Genomic DNA, 9,171 nt, shown 5'->3' on the forward strand with positions numbered 1-9,171 from the left:
CGAAACTGTGACGCGGCCTCTGGGTCCGAGGATGTGGCCTAACCCCGCGCGGCAAGGAAGGGCGAGCACCTGCGAACTAAGTGGCTCCGGACCAAAGCACACCCCCTAGTGTGTGGAGGGCGAGCTGCAGACGCCGCCAACCCTTGCTGGCAGGATCCCAGAAAGGTACACATCTTAAAAGGTTGGATCCGGCGGTTTTAGGGATTCAGCGTGTCTGGGGGAATTAGGAGTCTTATACTGCCTACTTTCATGGCCCGGCCAGAGACCGTTTCTAAGGAGTAGAAGTGACCCAGGGATTAGAAATTACAAACGCCAGAAACAATCTAGGAATAGAAGGAAGCCCGCTGTCATCACTGCTACATTTCTCTGACTTACTCTATCCCTAGTGTTTGCCACTTCAGACAAGATTAAAGCCATCAATTTCATCTCCCCATGGCCAGCTCCCAGGTCTGCAGGCACATGTGGGCTACAACTTTTGTACTTCCTTGAGCTGCAAACTTAAGCAAAGGGGTTCTGGCCCCATCTCTATCTGATAGTAACCACCACGGCCCCCAACATGCAGATCCTGGTTCCTCTCCTCAAGTGTTTGGTTTTTTCCTCCAAGAGTAACCAGAGGTAGGTTAACAGGTCTCCTGGCTTAAAAATGACCAGCCTCCCCGGGTGCTTGGGTGGCTCAGTTGGTTAAACTCTTGATTTCAGCTCAGGTCATGATCTCAGGGTCATGGAATCAAGCTCTGCATGGAGCCCCACGTTGAGCCCCATACTCTCTCTCAAATAAATAAATAAATAAATGTTCATCCTCTACAAGGGAGTAAGGAGGGGGCTCCCACTTTTCTTCTTTGGCATCTTTCAGTGAGGTGGGGATGGAAGTGTCTGGTGGTTCTCAAATTCTGGCTACTTCTCTGTGCTTAGAAGGAGGTAGTTTTCCTGTACCCCAATGTTTCTAACAGCGATGTCCACAATAGCCAAACTATGAAAAGAGCCCAGATGTGTACCGACAGACAAATGGATAAGGCAGATGTGGTATATACATACCATGGAATATTATTCAGCCCAGAAAAATGAAATAACCGTAGGAACATTTAACTGTAGGAAACAAACTGAGGTTGGTGGGGGTTGGGGTAACTGGGTGATGGACATTAAGGAGAGTATGTGATGTAATGAGTACTGGGTGTAATATGCAACTGATGAATCCCTGAACTCTATCTCTGAAACTAATAATACACTCTATGTTAATTAATTGAATTTAAATAAAATAAAAATTTTTTAAAAGGAGTTAGGTTTGATGCCTTTTGTTTTCTGCCACAATTCTGGGATAACAGGAAAACATAATATCCTGTTAGGTATTGAATATCCATTCAATCCAAAGTTTATGCACTTCTCTCTTTTCTAAAGAATTTCTTATTTTGTCATTTTCCAAAAAAGTAGTAAATGTGACACTTCTAGGAATGTTAGGGGTTTATATAAATATAATACACATTTTGGACTTCTTAAGCATAATTCCCAACCCCCAAATCCTACCAGGGACAGAAAAATGCTGGAAGAATTTCACAGCCTCAGAAAGATAGTAAGTCCCCAGCATTATGGGGACATACATACTGCGTGATTCCAAGTGTATGACATTCTTGATATATCATTTATCAACATTCCTTGTATATCAGTCTGGTTCTGATGCCTCCTCTCTCTGTCTTCAAACTGGTTTTGTTTTGTTCTGTTCATTGTTTTTGCCTTTTAGAATGCACTGTAATTTTTATTTGAGGATAGGACATGATATACTGGGGAAAAACAACTTCTGTGAACGGTCCTTTAGTAATGTGGTGAATGAGTTGCAGAGGACGGGAAGCAGGAAGAGTTCTGTAATCCTATGATCAGGACTCAAACTCTTAGTGAGGCTGTGTCTGTCATCTGTGAACCCACCAATGTTTTCAGTTCCCTAACTCACTCCCTCTTCTGTGGGCCAGGATGGCTAGACAGGGCTGGAGTTGGGTATTTCCCTTCCCCTAGACCAGATACAAATCCCAACAATTTAGACTGTGGTGAAATAGTTTCTCTTCGGAGCACACCTTGTTAAGAAGAACAAAATGTTGTGGCATATTTCAAAAGTTCCTATCTGCCATCTGTTGCCAGAAGCACAAGGTGATTTTTGCCTCTACTATTTACTTGAGAACTTTGTCCCTTCCTTGTTGACTTGTTGAAACTTGACTTCCTGAAGGTAAAAGGTACATAAGTGTGGGAGACCTCCCGTCCCTGCCCTTCTCAACCCCACTCTCCAGAGTTTCTAATTCTCAGACTTGTCCATTTTGAGCCTCCAGCAATTTATCAATTACAGTGTGGGTTTTTCTGCCATAACACTGGCTCCTGCTGAGGTGTCTGCTCCAGACTTTTGGCTCCAGTGAACTGCGATTCTCTCGTTCACCCTTCTCTCTAATGTGGGGAGCAGCAGTCTGCCTTGTGACCTCACTCCTCTTACAGATCAAAAAACGTTGATTTTTTAGTTTGTTCAGGTTTTTTATTTGCTGTTACAACAGACTGGCAACTTCCAAGCTCCTTACATGATGGGTCATAAACCAAACACCCGCTACCAGGTTTTAAAACATTTTATTAGAACACAACCATACCCCCCCTTTTTTTTATGACTTGTCTATGGCAGAGTTGAGTAGTTACAACAGAGATTTAAGTCCCATGACGTCTCATATATGTACTCTTAGGTCATTTAAATTAGAAATTAGCCGATTTGGCTTAGATTACAAAATTACTTAAAGAAAAGGAACCTTATTCTGATTGGTCTCTAGAGGCTATAAAATACATAAGTCTAATCTTCCTTGAATTCCCAGAAAACAAAACAAAACAAACAAAACAAAACAACACTATGTACTAGGTTCTTAAAGGGAAAAAAATCCCTCTCTCACAGAAACTGCTAGGTCCAAAATCCAAAAAAAGTACCCAAAATGTTTAGGTAAATCATACTTGTCTGATAGTACGGGTTTTTAAAGTCTGTAAGATTACCCCCTAGACTTGTCTTCTCATAAAGAGGCTGGTTAACATGAACTTGCTGGGTTCTTGCTCTGTGTTATTGATCAGATACATTTACTCCTACGTAATGTTTAAAATTAAGAAAAATGCAAAATTATATGTTCAACAGTTTAGCACTATATAAATTCTGATGAACTTTGTATGTCAACACTAACTATGATCTGTAGTATGTCCTTTTAAACAGAATTTCCAAGATCCTTTGTTAACTTTTACAGTTGGAAATAATATTAGATCAGGTTACTTGATTAATTGTTATGAGTTACACAGAAAACTTCTAAGTAACATAGAATACTGAAACATATGTCACATATGTCACCAGGTTATATAACTATCCACAGAGTAGATACATATCTTATGTGTACGCTATATATATGCACATATACACATATTGTATAAACACACATATATACACTAAAATGTATCTTAGTGTATATACATATATATATATATATATAGTGCCTTTGGCTCAAGTCATGATCTCAGGATCAAACTCCCACCTGCTTGGCAGGGAGTCTGCTTCTCCCTCGGCCCCTCGGCCCCCTTGTTCTCTCGCTCTCCAGAGCAACCTGAGCTGAAATCTCGCTCTCCCTCTCAAATAAATAAACAAATAAATAAAATCTTTTAAAAAAGAAGATGAGCTGATTTGACTATCTAAAGGTTAAATTTTTTATAAGACAAAAAACATCATAAAGCAAGTCAAAACAAAAGCAATGATCCTGGAGAAAATGTTAATAATATAACCGGCAAAATAGAGGTAATATCCCTTACTAAATGAAGAAATCCTACAAATTGCTTTTTTGAAAAGACAAAGACCTGAATTTTTTTTTAAATGGGTAAAGTGGATGAATAGGTCATTAACAGAAGAGGAAGCGCAAAGGCTAACAAACATATACAAACGTGCTCGACCTCCCAAGTAGTCCGTAGAGTGAAAACCAAAACAACGAGATACTGTTTTTTCACTCACCAGACTGGCAAAAAGTAAAGACCAAGGGTAAATTCTGATGACCATGTAGAAACGGGTCTCTGACTTGATACCTTTGGAGGAGGTAATCTTTGTAAAATGATCTGGTAGAATAAATTATAATTAACAATACACATAGCCTGTAACACAGGGATCCATTTTGAAATTTCGTTACATTTCCAAGTGAACAATTATCATGAGCTACTTTTCATATAATACATGGACATTTATTGTCTATCAGACAGTGTTGTTTTCAGTGGCATTTGTGAAATCTTTTTTAGAAAGGGGGGTTGGTAAATTAATACTAAAACAGAAATGAGTACTGTAAATCTCAATAAGAATGACCCAACACAGGGTAGCAGTTTGTGGGTGGTTTGAGTTGTGGAAAGAGAATAAGTGGGAAGGAATAACTATATCCTAGGTATCCTTCCAAAACCAAGATAAATTAGAATAAGAACACTCTAGGGGCAACTGTCAGTGACTGTTTTAAAAGTTGAATAGTGGCTATTAAATAAAATCCTCTGCATTGGATTCTTAAAAACAGTGTTTTATGAAAGCCTATAGGAATATGAGAACAATATTCTACCTTAGAAAAAGATAGGGAAATCCATCATACTAGCTCTTCCCTGTCAAAAACAGATACCATATAGAATAAAGGCAATCTTAGAATTCAGAGACAATCTTAGTAATGTTACTAAATCACACTGTTAAGATAATCCATTATTATTACCAGAATGATACCAGTTCCACAAAGTTCATTCTTTAAAAACGGTACTTTGGGACACTTTTACCATTCCCTGAAGTTTCAGACTGATAAGCTGGTAAGAATCAAATTTTTAACATTCACTACACCATTATACGATGGAAAACCATTGAATTTCTGGTTGACTTGTAAAGATGGTAGTTTCTCATTTATGAGGACATTTGTTTAAGTACTCTGGGCTAAGAGCAAAATATCTAATTGACTAAATAATGGTGATAGAACTGAGCAGTGACCTCTGGTACAGCAGGGCTTTAAAAGAATAATGATATTAAGGCCTGGTGAAACCCATACAGACTGTATTTAAAAGGCATGAAAGCATTAAGTATCAACTGACCTCCCCCTCCCCCAACATGGCTGTTTTATAATGAGGAGACCAGCATTTTTCGTTACAGCCTCAATACCAGCACATTATTTGATGAGGGGACATAATGATCAACTGGAGAAAAAGGACTTCTTCTTTTTATTTTTTTTTTAAGGACTTTTTTTAGAGAAAGGAGAGTTCTTGAGCATTAGCCTTAGAGACAACTTTTCCTTCTAAAACCAGGGTGTCCTTGAACCTCATGAAGTCGGGGAGGAGACTCAGAGATGCAACAAAGCAGAGAATTTGAGACTTGTGAGCCCCTTTGCAAAGGCATTAGCAGAAAGCCTACACATCTCAAGAAGGCAAGTCCAGAGTTCCTGCTATTGCATATATTGGATAACAGAAAGTGGGGCTCCTGGGTGGCTCAGTGGGTTAAGCCTCTGCCTTTGGCTCAGGGTCCTGGGATTGAGCCCTGCATTGGGCTCTTTGCTCAGCAGGGAGCCTGTTTCCCCTTCTGTCTCTCTGCCTGCCTCTCAGCCTACTTGTGATCCCTCTCTCTCTCTGTCAAATAAATAAATAAAATATTTTTTTAAAAAGGGATAACAGAAAGTTTTAAAGTCTGTGAGGGAAAAACTCTTTAAAGTTTTTATACATTCTGAGCATTTCCAAGTAGAAACTAAGAATTCTCCTGAATGAGACTCTCCATCCTGATAAAAGTAGTACTTTTATGTTTGACCCTGTGTGTGCCAGAAAGGAGCATCTGTGCCTTCTATTCAGATCATTCGTTTCAGTTACTCATTCATTTTGGCTATTCTTACTCCCTTTCCCAAGGCAGAGTGGAAGACTAGTCTTTCATCTAAGAAAAATCAAGCCCTTACAGTGGACAATTTAAAGACTTCAACCAGGATTTGTATCACCAAGGGAGCCGCCACTGGGAGGGTTATGACCAGGCAGTGGTTCGGTTCTGACTTTTGGCAGGTCTAAGCAGACATACTTTGAAACCAGAGAAGGAAAGCAGTGAGAGAATAAAAACACTTTCAGAAGAGACACATGCAATCCACTGTGTAATCCCAGGAGGCATCATTTACATATGCCACTGCATGACTGGCATCTGGGGTATAGAACAATGAATGTCTCCATTTGGAGAGGGAGGAAGATTTGCAAATTATGGGGGCAATTAAGAAAATGTTTTTCTTTCAGATGGGTTCAATTTGAAAGAATTGGCACAAGGAGCTAGTATTACAGTCCCCACTTTACGAATAAGGGCATAGTGGCACTAAAAGGTAACACAGGAAAACCTAGTCTCAGGAAGTTTATCTCCTCTTTTTCTTATCTACCACCAACGAATCCTCCTTTTCAGGCATTAAATGGACCCTTGTGCCCAAGATGACGGCCCCTTCTCCTACCCCGGTGACACTCAACCTACAACGGCCTTCTGGGATCACGAAGCATCATCTCAGTCTATAGTTCATCGTTCCTCTGAGTTTTACCTGCCCTGTAGCTCAATGTTGCCCTCTAGCGGCCTTCTCAGAGTAGTATCTAAATACCTGATCTTTAAAAAACTCTAGGTAAGTGTAAATGTGTGATAGCGAGGCTTTAAAGTTTCCTAATCCTTTTCTACTTTGTCCTCCCCCGCCTTTACCTTTTTCTTATTTCTTTTTTTGTAAGTTTATCAATAAACTTAATCAAGAGCCCAAAACTGAGATAGTGTAAGTAGGTGGGTAGATACATACATGCATTATATGTACATATACATACTGTTATGGACGGAATTGTGTCCCCCACATTTCTTATATTAAGCTCTAACCCCCAGTGTGATTGTATTTGGAGATAAGACTTTTAGGGAAACAATTAACATTAAATGAGGTCATAAGGGTGGGATCTTAATCCAATAGGACTGGTATCCTCATAAGAAGAAACACAATGGGGCACCTGGGTGGCTCAGTGGGTTAAGGCCTCTGCCTTGGGCTCCAGTCATGATTCCAGGGTCCTGAGATTGAGCCCCACATTGGGCTGTCTGCTCAGCAGAGAGTCTGCTTCCTTCTCTCTCTGCCTGCCTCTCTGCCTACATGTGATCTCTGTCTGTCAAATAAATAAGATCTTTAAAAAGAAGAAGAAGAGACACCATAGATCTCACTTTTTCCCAGTGTGCACATGCCCACACGCACATGAGAAAAGACCTTGTGAGCAAGAAGGCAGTGGTCTACAAGCCAGGACGAGGGGTCTCACCAGAAACCAATGCTGATGACATCTTAATCTTGGGCTTCCTAGCCTCTAGAACTGTGAGAAAATACCAGCTTGTGGTATTTTGTTATGGTCACCAAAGCAGATGAATTCACATATCTAATGGAACAGTCTAGTATTCTGGACCTTGTTTGTGAGGAGAGTGTCCTAAGTGAATCTTAACATCAAATTCTGTAGTAGGAGTACTGGGTGAAATAAAAAAAACAAAAACAAAAAACAGATGCAGTCAAGTACTAGTTCTGCCATTTTCTATGTTTATGAACTTGACCTTGACTTCACCCCTCTGAGACTGCATTCTCACGTCTGTAAAAGACTAGATTCTTTCTCAAGGTCCTCATACCTTGGGAATTCTGACTATTAATACCCAGGCAATGGCAGTGGGCAAAAATTATTATATATCACAAATCATTGGTTTTTCTCAGAATGGTAGGTCTGACACATTATAAGAGTTGAAACCCATACAATAACATGAAAAGTGATATATGAGTTCCTTTATTTCTGTATTTCTGGGCTTTATGTAGTTGAGATACCTGTCAGTGTGTCAAGGAATACTAACAGCCACAGTGAAAATCAAGCTCCTTTTCAAGGAATGTCCATTTCATAAAGATTTTGGGAGAAGAAAACGTGGACATAAAACAATAATACAAATTCTGCATAAAATTTGAAAACATGACACTGTAGAGAAAGTTCAAGTTTCTGGTAGGCCTATTACTCATCCGTTCAATCTCTACTATTTACTTTCTCTGCCTTTAGGAGCATTTTGGTGGAAAACTCTCAAAAATAAATACAACAGGGGCACCTGTGTGGCTCAGTGGGTTAAGCCTCTGCCTTCATCTCAGGTCATGATCCCGGGGTCCTGGGATGGAGCGCTCTGCTCAGTGGGAAACCTGCTTCCCCAGCTCTCTGCTTGCATCTCTGTCTACTTGTGATCTCTGTCTGTCAAATAAATAAATAAAATCTTTAAAAATAAGTAAATAAACAGATGACTCTTACCATTTAGAAAAGGAGCCAATTTAGATGGGGTTTTAGATTTATACCCTAATAGATCATATTTATAAGTTGAGGGATAGAAAAAAAATTTTCTACAGTCACACCTCTATCCCTAGGCAGGCAACTCTTTTGAATGCAGTTCATCAAAGGGAAAGGGGTGTCGGGATTGTGGTCCACGCAGGGAACCCCAAATGTAACTCAGATAGGAACATCCACCTTATATAAGGGGAAAGTTTACAATTCCTTTTTTTGGTTTTCCCTTGCTAAGTCTTGCTAAGACTGTCAGGCCAGACCTAGTCTCCCAGCCAAGGGTGAATATGTGATCGGAGTTAGGCCAACTGGCCTCTCCTTCTGAAGATATGAATGTGGAGAAGACAACATTGATGATAGCGGGACCTCTTCATTCTACACAGAGAACCTGGAAGAAGCTGAGGGCTTCTCCATTATGTCCTTCTGCTTAGGGCCCTGGAGCAGTTCTAATCCCTGTTCTCTCCAGATTCTTCAGCTTTTCCTTTGATTTTAGGAGCTAGACCCAATCTTTCCAACACTTTCTTTCTTGCTTAACCTGGAGTCTGTTTCTATTGCTTAGTCAAAAGCCTGTAGTGTAGGACTGCAAGCACCAGCTTCATACCCAGAAGTCATCACCTTACGTGATAAAATGAACTACTCTATTTGCAGGAAGTTAACCAGGTGGCAATTTTATGTGGCATCGTTATTTGTGTAGATTTTTAGTATAGAACACAAATGACTTTTTAAGTGGAAGGAATCTCACATCTTTTTACCACTGTCCCTTTCCCTTTCCCCCCCACCTCAACTTACCTTAACTCTCAGTTCATTTTTAGAAAAAAACAAAACAGCAACTTACAAAAAGAGTCCTAC

Source organism: Mustela erminea, chromosome 4 (genome assembly GCF_009829155.1).
Source record: "Mustela erminea isolate mMusErm1 chromosome 4, mMusErm1.Pri, whole genome shotgun sequence".
NCBI classification, from domain to species: Eukaryota; Metazoa; Chordata; class Mammalia; order Carnivora; family Mustelidae; genus Mustela; species Mustela erminea.